Source organism: Homarus americanus, unplaced genomic scaffold (assembly GCF_018991925.1).
Source record: "Homarus americanus isolate GMGI-L3 unplaced genomic scaffold, GMGI_Hamer_2.0 scaffold32583, whole genome shotgun sequence".
NCBI classification, from domain to species: Eukaryota; Metazoa; Arthropoda; class Malacostraca; order Decapoda; family Nephropidae; genus Homarus; species Homarus americanus.
This window is the reverse complement of record NW_024713129.1, coordinates 5,606,684-5,622,059: the sequence shown is the minus strand read 5'-3', so window position 1 is coordinate 5,622,059 and position 15,376 is coordinate 5,606,684. Positions and strand designations below refer to the sequence as shown.

The 15,376-nt window shown below is 38.6% G+C and overlaps 1 long non-coding RNA gene across 1 annotated transcript; it reads left to right on the top strand.

Annotated features, from left to right (window-relative positions):
* Window positions 1-1,417: 1,417 nt before the first annotated feature.
* On the top strand, window positions 1,418-10,837 carry LOC121871041. Its single transcript, XR_006089821.1, has 3 exons — window positions 1,418-1,548; window positions 10,097-10,326; window positions 10,732-10,837. It is a non-coding gene; the product is annotated as an uncharacterized LOC121871041 (long non-coding RNA).
* The last annotated feature ends 4,539 nt before the right edge of the window (window positions 10,838-15,376 follow it).

Genomic DNA, 15,376 nt, shown 5'->3' with positions numbered 1-15,376 from the left:
AGACGTATTTACGTTACAGTATATTACTTCTACACTGGGTGAATGACAATTCAACTGTTAAATCATGAACACTGGTGAACACTGATATTCACTACAATTGACTGAAGTAACTGAATGGCTAGGGAACACAGAACATACCTGGGAACAAACGGGGCAGCGTCAGGGGGCGCGCTCCCTGGCCATCTTGAGTTTATATACCCCTGAGTTGCCAGTGATCCCTACTCACGCAATGACAATAATCACAAACAAACTAACTGTTACTCATTCAAAGATGACCCTCAGTTGACAAAGGTCTGGCGAATTACTAAAGTTGATTTAAACAGACTAATTCAAGGTTGCGTTTGCCAGTAGAGAGTGCAATAAACGCAGTGACAACTGTGTTCGAAGGCGGGGCTTACTGAGAGTGATCCTGAGGGTAAAACAGATGGGAAATACTCGTCTCTCCTGAGATTCTACAAGCGCGGTGGATTTGAATATTATGTAGCGTAATATGAATTAAAACGGGTTTTTAGGAATGACAATGAGGTGCGCAGTACAAAGTAACAGCAGCCCATCTGAAGTATGGGATAAGTAACGGCAGCCCATCTGAAGTACGGGTAAGTAACAGCAGTCCATCTGAAGTATGGGATAAGTAACGGCAGCCCATCTGACGTATAGGTAAATAACGGCTGCCAATCTGGAGTATGGGTAAGTAATGGCAGCCCATCTGAACTACTGTTAATAACAGCAGCCCATCTGAAGTACTATTCAATAACGTCGCCCCATCTGAAGTACGGGTAAGTAAAGACAGACCATCTGAAGTACGGCTAAGTAACGGCAGCCCATCTGAAATATAGGTAACGGCAGCTCATTTGAAGTACTGGTAACGGCAGCCCAACCGAAGTACGGGTAAGTAACGGCAGCTGGTGCTACTGTAACTATAGTATTCGGTCTATCGAGCTGGAGTTCTGTCTACCGGGATATTTACACTGTAGCATCCATTAACCTAACCTACCCTAGGTTAGGTTAGGTTAAGATATATTAGATTAAGTTAGGTTAGGTTAGGTTGGGTTAATAGACGCTACAATGTAAATATCACGGTTGACCAACTCCAGCTCGGTAGACCGCATACTTTAGTTGCACCAGGCCGCCAATCTGGAGTACGGGTGAGTAACGGCTGCCCATCTGAAGTGCAGGTAATGGCAGCCCAACTGAAATGCGAGAATCAGTAGCCCTTCTGAAGTAAGGTGGAATTTAAAAAAAAAATAGGGTGGGCTGTTAATAAAATACAAGGTCTGAGTAAAAAGATCTAATGAAAAATGCCAAGGAATGGCAAAACTAATATCCAAGTACTCGATCTGACCTTGAGTTATATATACTGTACAAGAATAACATTAGTTGGTAACTCAGCTAGAGACGGATACCCTGTAGCCTGGGCTGCTAGTTATTCCGTTTACGACAGTTGATACAGACGGTTTTGTGACACTTGTATCTATATGTGTGTTTCTTACGTACAACTGTGGAAAGGCTTAAGCACAAACGCAAGAACAGCAGCCCATCTGAAGAACGGTAAGTAGCGGCAGCCATCCAGAGGTAATGATGTACGGTAAACCACCTGACATACAGCCCATGTAAATGCGGCTCATACGAGAACTTAAACTGCCACATTTTCAAACCAGTAAGCAAATGTGACAATAGATTAAACGATTGCATTTAGTGTTCTCAGTTTCCCTCAACTCCAGCATGTATATACAGTATGTGTGTGTGAAATTATGGTTTAATGTGCACATGTGTATATTATACAGTCGCTCAAGAAAGGTATGAACACTCCGACACCTGTTGCCAGGTCGGTTTGTCAAAATCCTTCGCCCGTTGTGTCATATTATCTCAACCCAGTAGGCCCCGATTAGTAGATAACGAAGAGGATACGTTGTAGTCGAGTTGTACAGTATGGTGACAGGTGAAGGTACAGTCAGCCAAAGATGCACCGACCCCACCCTGGTCTCATGCTCGTAATTTTACCTGACAATACTTCGTAAAGGAAGGCTGTATGTAAAGGTGATTGTGATTGGTGGATTTATTTTCGGCCGTATCGCTGTCAGTATAAATATTAAGCAATCCAAAAGTACCATTTTTACAATAATAAGCTATTCATCGTAATTTAAGATCATGACAAGTTTCCAAATATTCGTAAATTTGCTACAATAATAAAGTATTATATCAATAAATTGGCAACGCAACTACAACCAGGGCTGCCACTAGAGTCTCACATCAAATTTCAAGAATATACAATATGTTCCACGTTTAATCTTGAGTGTAATGTAAGCATTACATAATATAATTTGACGTAAGTTAGAGAGCAGACACTGTAGTAGACTAAACTGACACAAGTGGTATTCCAGGGCCGCACTGAAGTGGTCATTTTAGTGTTCTATTAAATGTATTTGATGGTATAATTATTAATAACTCAGAGAGAGAGAGAGAGAGAGAGAGAGAGAGAGAGTCACTCAGTCAAAGACAGAGTATACTTATAATTATAGAGTTGACGAGAACTCAGAAAGAGGTTGAATAGCTCTAAAAAAAAAAGATTGTGGGGGGGAGGTTTTGGACCTCATTTTTTATTTATTTTTTAATCATATTGTAACAGGCTTTATGTCATTGCATAATTCAAAAATAAGGTTTATAATACATTTCTTTCTTTCGAGGATTAAAATATAGACAAGTGCATTATTTACAGTATATTGTTTAATAACGGGTCCAACCACCCTCCTTATTAATTACAGCTTGCAGCCTCCGCTGCATAGAAGATACGTTGTTTGTAAAAAGCTTATGTTTGTTTCTAAAAATCTCCCACTGTCTTGTCACGTGGTCGAACAGCTGGTTCGGCGTCCTCTCGAACTCGGGCTCCCAGGAATTGACGATACTTGCAAAGATATTTTCAATGGGATTCATGTCGCATCCCTTGCTCGGCAATTCCAAGAGCCTGAAGTGTTGCTGCCCGTCAAACTACTGACGCACTGCTCTGACTGTGGATAGGACATCTATCTTGAATAAAAGTAATTGGCCCAGCAGGTAATGGGAAATTGCGTTCCTGAATTGAAGCTAGGAACTCATTCCGCACGATGTCTAGGTATATATTTGCCGTAAACCTCCCCTGAATTTGGAAAACATCTCCCATACTTACCTGCAAAACAGACACCAAATGAGCTGTTCTTATCCCCTGTCACAGCAGATGAATTACTGGCCATCATAAAAAAGTCCAATGTTGCAGCAGCAGGCGAAGACAATATACCAATGAGCATCATTAAGAAAGTAGTCCACTTATTGCTACCTGTTCTCCTACACATTTGTAACTCCTACTTCACTAGAGGTGTCTTTCCTGATAAACTGAAAATTGATAAAGTTCATCAGGCATATAAAAAAATCTGTGGACAAAGGTCTCTTCAAGAATTACCGCCCCATATCAGTCCTCCCAGTCTTGAGTAAGATCCTGGAAAAACTAGCAATGCCAATAACATCTTTACAGACTCCCAGTTTGGATTTAGAGCTAGAAGGTCGACTGAGAGTGCTCTGCTATCCTTTACTAATGACATCTTAAATTCCTTTGATGACAGTCAGTTCACATTCGGTATATTCTTGGACCTCTCTAAAGCCTTCGATACTGTTGACAATACCATCCTCCTTTCAAAGCTTGAACATTACGGCGTTAGGGGCCTGTCCCACAATTGGTTTACCTCATATCTGTCCAACAGGATGCAGTATGTCTGTTATAATAACCACCAATCTGACTCCTCCCCAATCTTGCATGGAGTCCCCCATGGTTCCATTCTCGGTCCAGTACTATTTTTGTTGTACAAAAACGACATAGTCCACGCCAGCTCACTCATAAAATACAACTTATTTGCGGACGATAGTAATCTCTATGCCAGCAACCTCCATTCTTTGATGAGAACTATGAACACTCAATTGACTAAAGTCGGGACCTGGGTAATACGTATTAAACTGACCTTAAACCTTGAGAAAACCCACTACACTATCTTTTACAGAAGGAAAACTTACCCCCAGACCTGGACCCCCTGTACCTTGGTAATCTAATCCTCAAACGCGAACAAAATTGTAAATTCCTCGGAGTTATTGCTGATGAGAAACTTAACTGGAGAAACCACTTACAAGCCATTCACAGTAAAATAAGAAAACAGTGCGGTATCATGTGTCACACTCGACAGTCGCTCACTCTCACAGCAATGAAAGAAATCTATCATGATCTTGTTTACCAACACCTGATACACTGTCACACACTATGGGGGGGCCTCTGGCTCTACAAAAACACAATCTCTGGTTACTGTACAAAAGGGAGTTGTACGGACAATGACCTACTTGAAAAAAAACAGATCACACAAACGAAAAATTTGCTATGTTGGTATTTTTAAAATTCGAAGATATTAACACTTACTGCTGTGCCCTCTTTGTTTACAAATCTATCAATCACTTGCTTGACAATAATTATTTCCAGTTCCGGAATAATCAGAGATACAACTTAAGGCACCCAGAGCTACTAAGACTACCCTCCATGCACTCCTCTCAGTCCCAGACCTCCATAAAATATCATGGTGTGAAGGTGTGGAACGCCTTACCCCCACCCATCCGAGCAAAGACTACTCTCCCTTCCATTAAATCATCTCCTAAAAAATATATATTGTCGAAGTATTAATGTTTCTTGTAACACCTACTATATTTACAGTACCTGCTTTTATTGTACCATCAAAACCATTTTATCGGAAGTTATCATGGAAATAAACATAATTGCCAACTAGACATAATCCTGACACCTCTGTCCTCTTGTTCAACCTTATTACTGTACAACCCATGTTGTACTGCTCCCCCATTATACTTATGTTTTTCAATTTCACTGTAATTTATATGTATATGTGTATGTGTATGTATATGTATGTGTATATAAATATATGTATGTGTATATAAATATATGTATATATATATATATATATATATATATATATATATATATATATATATATATATATATATATATATATATATATATATATATATATATATATATATATATATATATATATATACAATCGATGCTGTGTGTTCTCATCAGAGCTGGTGAAGAACTTTTTTGTGTAGTTGTTGAGAAGAGGATCCTATGTCCTTGGGATGGACATTCCCGGTGTAGAAAATTGGCTAGTTCCCCCCCCCCTCCCCCACCCCCCACACTATTGGAAAAGCTTCCGCTTCCGATACAAGTACTGAAAGTATATGTCACCCAATAAGTCTCCTCTTGACGAAGTGAGAGTATACCGCTGAACCCGGTTACCAGGGAGAAGGTATCTCGATTTTGGAAATACCAGTACCTCAAGGAAGATAGTACGTAATAGATAATGTAGTCAAAAAACTCCACGTCTCCAGAAAAGAGTAGAACACGGATAATGCGTTACGGCATCGCTCGGTGGACGATGTGGCCTACTGGGACCTGACAACCACCATCTGTGGACAGGAAGAAACTCCACTCAACAGGCCTTCAAGGATGTGAGAATCTACGCTTATTGGAAAGAACGGTCTATAGTGACCAGCATAATGGAAATATGTGTTGTGGTCAGTTCTATGTGACCACACATGAACCACAGTGAGTGTTGAGAGGAAGTACTGCACAGTATGTCTGAAGGCAGTAGTAATACAGAAAGCGTGAAATCCTATGTTGGGATTACTATTAGTGTATAGACAATATGTGTGCGAGTTACGGACTCTGTGAACCCACGAATTAAGAGGAACATTTTCAGGGTGCACTTAGTAAATGCACATTTATACAATATCCTGTTACCATCTCTAAGACGTATGGAGGCTCCAGAAACTCTTTGTATGTATGTATGTATGTATGTATGTATGCATGTATGTATGTATGTATGTATGTATGTATGCATGTATGCATGTATGTATGTATGTATGTAATCCCAACGGTATACACCTCCTCAGCAAGTGAGCTGCACACAACCTCACTCTTACAAATACCATGTTTAGGCAGGCCGACAAGTTCAAGGGGACTCGTGGCAACACCCACGATCCAAACACTGGCATCTCATTGACTACATCATTGTCAGAGAAAGAGATCGCCAAGATATCCTCATCACTCAAGCAATGTGTGGCTCAGATCACTGCGACACTGATCATCGGCTCATCAGAGCTAAGCTCTCACTTCACGTCACCCCCAAAACGGCGAAGGCAGCAAGCTTCCAGATGTTGTTTTAATACTAAGCGTCTGGAGGATCCAGCGATAGCACATGCTTTAATAGAGAAGCTCGAACATGGGCTCATAAACAACCCGACAACAAAAAACCCAAATCCCACTGATGAATGGGTTATTCTCCACACTGTTATGAGAAAAACCTGCAGAGAGACCCTCGGCCTGATCGAAAGAATAGACCAGGGTTGGTTTGATGAAAATGGCCCGTATATCAATGATAAACGTGCTGCTTTACCTGACTGGCAGAACAACCCTCAGTCTCGGACCAATGCTGATACCTGTGGCAAGAAGAAAGCGGCTGCCCATCTCGAACTTTTGCAAACTAAAGAACGACTGATTCAAAAATAAAGCATGTGAAACCCCCCAAAAACCGTGTAAATCAGCACAAGATATGTGAATTTTTCAATTCCACTCAAAAATTTTATGGGCCAGTCACTGGTGGTACAGCCCCCGTCTGCTCATCCGATGGTAACTCCCTAATTAAAGATGAGGAAGGCATCTCAGCGCTGGAAAGGGCACTAACATTTGGTGCTCAACCGAAACACCTTTGGGGGACGCCAAATAAGATTGGCGAGGAGTCACATTAGTGATTATTATAACAGACATACTGCATCTTATTGGACAGATATGAGGTAAACCAATTGTGGGACAGGCCCCTAACGCCGTAATGTTTAAGCTTTGTAAGGAAGATTGTATGGTCGACAGTATCAAAGGCTTTAGGGAGGCCCAATGCCTACTGTGAACTGACTGTCATCAAAGGAATTTAAGATATCATTAGTAAAGGATAGCAGAGCACTCTCAGTCGACCTACGAGCTCTAAATCCAAACTGGGAGTCTGTAAAGATGTTATTGGCTTTGCAGAAGGAATTTAGTCTACTACATGCTAGCTTCTCCAGTATCTTACTAAAAGCTGGGAGGACTGATATGGGCCGGTAATTCTTGAAGAGTCCTTTGTCCCCAGATTTTTTATATGCTATGTAAACTTTAGCAATTTTCAGTTTATCCGGAAAGACACCACTAGTAAAAGAGGAGTTACAAATGTGTAGGAGAACAGGTAGCAATAAGTGGGCTACTTTCTTAATGATGCTCATTGGTATATTGTCTTCGCCTGCTGCTGCATCTTTGGACATTTTTATGATGGTCAGTAATTCATCTGCTGCTACAGGGGATAAGAACAGCTCATTTTGCTGTCTGTTTTGCAGGTAGGCTCGAAATTCTTCATGGTGATCAGGGATGCTGTCTGCAAATTTTTTGCCAATATTAATAAAATATTCATTGAAGTGGTTGGCAATGAGGGAAGGTTCCGTTACAACTGAATCATTTATCATAAAAGCTGAGTGGGGGGCCGAAGGGTGAGTGTTCCTGTTCTGAATAGAATTTATGACATTCCAGCTTTTCTTACCGTCACCTCATGCTGCCTGGAGCTTATTTGTATAATAGCTACGTCTGGCATTTCTAACTTCTTGAGTTACTCTTTCTGATACTTCGGTAAGCATCACCGAAAATTATGGGTCTTTTTGCAAATTTCCTTTGGAGTTTGTGTTTTTCCTTTATCATTATCTTAATCTCGCTTGTGATATAGGGTTTGGAAATGGATACAGTTTTCACTGACTTAGTCTTGAGCGGGAAGCATTTATCAAAGCAAGCATTGAAGATGCAAGAGAAGTTGCAGCTGTTCACGTTAGGGTTGTCGGAGGCATAGACAAGATCCCAGTTAGCATTCATTAGGTTGCTTTAAAAAAGGAGCATGTTGTCGGTGCAGTAGTCTCTGTATTGTATTGAGACTCTACTAGACCTTTCAGGTCTTGTGGCTGTTTTATACATGTCAAAAACTGGGAAGTGATCTGAGATATTGTTATAAATAATTCCACTTGCAAGATTGTTATATATAAAAGAAGACTTGAAATTTTGATATATAAGAAGGAGTTTTTCGGTTAAGAATAAATAAAGAGATTACTTAAAGATCGCATTGAGAATTTATTTATGTAGTATCAACATTTTTAAGCAGAATTACATTGAGATATCCCTGCCCATAAAAAAAAATATATAGAATGTTCCCATACTCACCACATGAACGGAAAAAAGTCAACCAATTTGCAAACAGGCATGTAGTACATTTATTTCCGGTGCTAAAAAAATGAAAAGGAAACAAACTTGATGCAATGTCTGGTTTTTCTTTCTCACCTGTGGCCGGTGTTAAATCAAACTCCTTCTTTCTTTCATTCATAGTTGGGCAAATAAGCACCACATCACACGGGCACTGTTGTTAATGACTGGGCCACGGGAAGGTCAGGTCAAATTCAGTATGTATGCTTAACCTGGTGTCGCACTGGTCACTTCACTTCCTTGCTACTGCCTCGGGAGTTGCACTTGACATTATTAGAGGGACCTGCCAGGCTTTGCCATAAACAGATGAAATATATCTGGAATTCTCCCTCTACACCCTCATTCTCCTCTCACTGTATGTACAATCAAAGACAAAAGTCGTGTCGCCGTTTTGTCCGAAGATTAAATATAACTCGTGAAACATTATGAGAGCCCCTTGCCACAAGGCAGAGTGCACTAAAACTTTAGCCCTTCGGCATATGTTTTCACCAAATTTCACGACACGACTTTTGCCTTTCAATGTAACTTGCTGACCCAATCCTTGGCGCCTCAAGCACTTCTTTTATTAATCAAAGTAGTCAAAGAAAGCAAGCATGAAGTTCGTAAGCTTCCCTGTTGGGCACTGTGAACGCGTTTTCACTTCCCCTATCATAGAATGCAAGGGGGTGGGTGCCCAATAAAATAGCCCCATGCGGTGCAAATCTGTAAAAAAAATCGGGAATTAGCTGGTCCAGAATGGAGTGAGACCACTTCATGACCAGTGGCTAAACTGCTGAACGAAATAGTTCATTAACCCCTTTACTACGGGTGCGCCACGTTTAATATTTTATTTGGCTAACGTCAGACGACTTTATTTAGCTCAGACAGAACCCGTACACAGGGGGATAGTAGACTCTCTCCATTAACCGGCCAATGAATCTTCTCTTCTTTCCTAGTTATATCATAACTATGACATTCTCCAATATTCTTGTCCTAGTTATTATATGACACGGAAGAAATTTTTTTTTGCATTTTTTGCAAATTGATCTGTTGCTTGTCTTTTTGTAAAATGGCCAACATTCTAGATTTTTTTACAAAGTAGCTGATACTTTAGAAATATTCTGTAACGCTTAATACATAATATATACTTTACCTTGATTGAGATTGGTATCCCCGCATCCCCTGAGCAAAGTTCTTGTGCATTGTGCACAAGACCCGACAGCCGCACCCTTATCCACTACCTCCTAAGATGTCCCCACACACAACGCTTCCGTGACGCCTTCTGGACCACCACTCCACGACCCCCTGACGGAGACACGATGATCCTCCCCATACTGGCCAGATATTATGTAAATAACATTGATTTTGTGTTAAGATAATATCCTTCCTTCCTTAGGCTTTAGTAAGCCTTTTTATAATATTTATTTATACTGTATATATTTGTGACACGTGCCAGATGCTTCTGGTGTTATTGTACAGGGGTACCTAGTGACAGCACTAGGATCCCGCTTCCTCTATCAATTGAAATTGAAATTGAATTTATCTTGATTAATTCAGTTTTAAATTAAAATAAGTTCAGGATACCCTTACATCTTGCGGTGGCAGATAGTAATAGGCTTGAAACATCAGGTTACCGTCATTAGGCATCATTATCAAGAAACGTGTACTAAAATCTGACTGTCAACAACACACATTGCCCAAATCAACCTATTAACACGTCATGATAACAGTACAAGGCTTACAACATTTAACTACTTCCTGTTTCAGCCTTACGACTGTGGGCTAACAGACATCAACGAGCAACTCAAAGATTGGAACATCAGATTGATCAACACAGTGGACCAACTTAAGGTTGGTCTCTACAACAAGTAGAGACTCTCTGCTGTTAGAGAGGGAGAGAGAGCTGTGCTAAGATGGGCTTCACTGAAGTGACAGACAAGGAGCAGCTCTTGGGGTTAGCTGAAAGAATTAAGCAAGATTTCCCACAATCATGTTTGGTGAGTATTCATGTTGGATGATGATAAACGTGTATATATATATATATATTACAGATTTTGGGCGAAATCGGTTTCTTTGGCAAAATTACCGGCATGCATATTGGCAATTTTGCAAAATAACTTACAAACAGACAACCTGAACTAACCTAACCTTATGGTTAGGTTAGGATGGCTCATGTAGATTGATACACAGCTAAGTGGTCCTGTTCTATTGTTTTTTTTTACTTTGGTTAATAAGTTTGTACAATTTCCGGCATGCATATTGGTAATTTCACCCCCCTCCCCAAAAAAAAAGAAGATGGATGAAAAAATTAGGTATATGTTGTAAAGAAATACAGATTGAAAGAACTGCAAATATACATCTATAGCATGAGTGTTTTGAATCTCTGACCACCACTTGAACAGATGTACAACAACCTGCTGTTCCGTGCTCGAGGGTTCTGCTCCACGGGAAGATTCTACATCATTGAAGATTCCCCAGACTCTTACGTCATCCTAAAGCAGAGCAACGTGAGTTAAATCCTTATTTATAATACTAAAATTAATATATTTCCTAGGTATAAATGCTCGTAACTTTGTATGCTACATGTCTTGATACACTTATTTACAGTCGAAAATTGTTGACGTCGGTGTCATTTATGTTTAGTCAGTTCATAATGTCAGTCAAACAATTTTACATATCTCACAGGTTAGATGAAAATCGTACAGGGGGAGTGGGGTATATTTCGTTATGTATCAGTGGTGAGTTGTGTGAGGGAGGAGAGGGAGTGTTTCGTTACGGGGAGTAAGGTCATTAAATATAAGGTATAGTTAGGCAAACATGAAATTAGATATATCAGATTATATTTAAATATTACTTTAGTTTTCAATCTGAGTGTTAAATATTTATATAGGGCTTACAGGCTGCGGCGAGGCCACCTTATAATAAAAATTGTTTTCTATGGGCCGATACAAGAAACTATTTTCTTGTTGAATCATCGTCACGTAAATGTCCAACTGCATTGCCTCACGAACAGTGCGCCACCGATAACTGGCAATTACTGTCAGAACAAATGAAAGCCTTGGGCATTAAATACAACTATAGAAAGTTTTGAGAATGAACAAGCACAAAATCAAAATAGTGTGAAAACATTAGATAAGATAGGAGGGCTTGTAATGTAAGTAGGAAAATTCAAACATTACAGTGGGACATTCTGGGATTAAGGGAAGTATGATGGAAAGGTTCATATAGTTTTAGTGGTTAAAAAATATTTCATGTATCCAGGTGGTGAAAAACATGAGAGGTGTTGTATTCTTGGAAACCAGATGTGAGCTGTCGTGTAAAGGGATATTGGGCAATGTCAGATGGAGTTTTATTAGTCAGTTTTAATGCTAAAGCCACGGACTTGGTAACAATGCAGAATTCTGCACCAACAATTGAAAGTGAGGATAAAGTTCTAGAAAAGTTTTATGAAGATTTAATGAAATCCAAAGACACAATAAAGTTTAATGAATGTCTGACCAGTGATTTTAACGGAATGGTTGAGAAGTGGAAAAGAAACACCAGGACTAAGACAACATAGAATGGACAATAGCCATGAAAGAGAAAATATATTAATTGATTTGTGTTAGGAAGGCAAGATGACCACGTCCCAGTAATGAGTTAATGGGGCTAAAACCTAAAAATAATTAAAAAGAAAAACATTGGACAAAAACAAATGGAATATAGGAAGTTCAAAACAATGACTGGAATATAAAATTAAATTGAACCCTCCCTAAAATTTCACTATTGTGAGTAGAAGGCTCTCATGAAAAAGAAATAGCAAAACTGGAATAGTTTCAAATAAATAATATTGTATTAGAGAGTGTAGAAAAACTTCTCGAATATAGGGGGACCAAGTTAAAAGTGATTGAACCACAAATTAAATTTGAGAGGGAATGTATATATAACGGAAGTTGAAAAGCCGAAACCTTGCTTACAAAGAGCTTAAAAAAAAAATTAAAAAGCTCTATAGACAGGCGAAAGAAGATTTTATAGCTAGGAAATGCAAGGAGATAGAAGATGATGACAGGGACATATAAGTAGGAAAATATACAGTAAAATTAGCAAATACGGTAAGATCCTGTTTGAGGCAGAAAAAGTACGAGAGATGGGCAGAGTATGTAGAAGAACTATACAATGATGATGATGATGATACACTGGAGGTAGGAAATGACAAGAGTATAAAGATCAGACTATTGTGGACACCAGAAGTTGGGCAGCTGTGAGCAAAATGAAAAATAATAAGGCTTGTGGGGTCGTCAGCTTCTAATGACATTCATAAAACAAATGGGCTAGAATACCATCAAATATTTGGCTAAAATAAGTAACTTCCTAATTATTTCCAAATATAGATATTTGTGTTATTACCTAAGAGCCAGGAACGGCAGAATGCACCCAGTTAGAAAAAAATAAGCTTAATAAGCCATACCGGCGAAATTTTATTAAACAATATTTTAAGTAGAATAAAATTTTAAATAGACTTAGTTATCTGAAGAACAAAATGAATTTAGAAAAGGAAAATGAACTTGTGAAGCTATATTTGAATTGAAATTTTTGAGTGAAGAGCTTTAGCGGTCCTAAGATATTTATTTATCTGCTTTTATATTTTGAAAAAGTCTTTGATAGGGTAAAACATAATAAACTTACATATGTTGTTATATGTTCAGGGGTAATTACTCTGCTTGTTCGGTAGGTATGGCTATATTATATATAACTTTGTTCCTTTATGTAATAACTGGTTAATATGTTATATATATTGATTTATAATATGTATGTATTAAGTAAATTAGTCCATGTCGTGTATTAATTAAGTAAAATATGTATTAGTTAGGTAAAATTGCTTGATATAATTGGCGACATGGTATCTGCACTGTGTGGGTCACTGGTCTACCAGCTCAGCTAGTAAGTGGGGAGACTCACAGTGATGCCGTTTCATGGAATATCATCTGCTAGTGTGGAAAACAATCACACATACCTTGCCGATGTGGACCTGCTGGACCTAGTTCCCCTTACTGTGGAACATATTCCATACATATGCATATATGTAAAATATGATAATAACCCTTAATAATTTTGATACCAAAATATAATGAGAAGGTGTATTTATATATTAGCCTAATTATGGTAAGGATATAGCTATTGTCATTTGTCATTTGTCATTTCATAAAACAGTTGAAAGAGTCTTAGAGCAGTGGACATGAGAGACCCATCGGCTTTTCTTTATTTCAACTTCTTAAACTTTATTTGGCCAACATTTATAAAAAAAATAACCAACTATTCCAGATGGACCCCTACAGTTCATTTACTCTATAAGAATTTATTAGAGTATTTTTCCCGTCCGTAGTTGGTGCAAAAGGCAGACATTACGAACTTTGACCTATGTAATGAAAACAACCACCTACCAATTACTCTGATTTTCTTGGGCTCAGCTGTGAATGGGTTGCTTCAGACTGAGTATCAAAATCATGGCGTGATGTGCGACGAAGATGTCGCACCTTTATGGTCACTATGTGTATGCAGCTGAAGAAAAGATTTGATTTTAATGATAAACTATGGTATATGTGCTCATTTTTATTCCCCAAAAAGTTTTAGACTTCAGGTCCAGGACTGCGATGCCTTCTTTACATGATTTAGTGAATGCTGTGCCTCGTTTTCATGACGGGGATATACAGGCATTGGAATATAAGTGGAGAAACCTTGATTCTACTCCTTTACCACCAGAACTGAGAGACGTTAAATGTGGGAATGTAGAATTTTATGTAAAGTTACGACAAACGACCAATAACGAGGATCACATCAATAAACTTTTTCCCATTTGCATTGCAGGTTGTCATTACAACACATCCAATGCAGATGCAGAAAGGTTATTCTCCAAAATTACTTTAATGAAAAAAGACACAAGGAATCGCACAGATACCACCCATCAATGCCTTAACTTCAGTTTCTGAAACTAAAATCCCAAGGTTACTGTGTGAAGTTTACCTCATCTCGAGCAATTATAAATAGTTTACAAATGTAATATACAAATGAAGAAGATAGTGTGTTTTGGAGGTGTTTGGTTTCAGGATTATTGATGGTGATGCATTTGTCGTTTATAAAGTAAATATCAGACATAACAACCTCTGTTCTGTTACCAACAAACTTGAATATTTAATGGCTGTATCATCTAGTGAAGCATATTCAACTATGACATTCACCAATTGAACAAAACCGAGCAACATCACCAAAACTCCAGATGAGCAAAACGGACTGTATAAAAGACAAGGAACTATTAATAATTATCCACTACTGAATGTAAAACAAGCAACACGAAGAAATCGACGAAGACCTAGATAAGCTACACAACGCCATAGTAAGCGTTCAACCAAACGACCCCATTAATGATATACAGAACCCCTCAAGTAATAAACCCACTGAAGCATTAGAGGCTACATGTACAATACTACAATAATACAAGGACAGATATAGAACAAGCAGGACCCACTAGAGAACTACTCCAAAACTTAAGGAAATTTACCATGACCTCCAAGAGGAATATATAAAATTAACAACGAAAATATGGAACAGTCTACTGTAATATCAAACATAGATACGACAACGGACACAAAAACATTCAGGCAAAACATTAACAGATTACTTGGCACCAAAAAACAAACAGTAAACGACATAAAAAGACCAAACGGAGAAAAAACTTTATACAGACCAGGAAAAAGAAAGAGGCCGTTCGTAGAGAATGGAAAAATATATTCGAATATCAGAAGAAGAAAATTACAACTTTGACAAAGAACATGAAGAAGCAATTAAAGAGCAAAACAATAGACTGGCGCCCTACCATACAGGAAAGCCAGATAGACTAAAACCAATAGACTCATAGGGCACGACGAACTACTACTCAGCTTATGCAAATATAAGAAAAAATCACCCTGGAATGAGTGGCATAACTCGAAATATACTATTGAACCTACCTAACAGACCAATTCAAGCACTCCTATATACAACTCAGTCCTATCAGCTGGTTACTTCCTGATG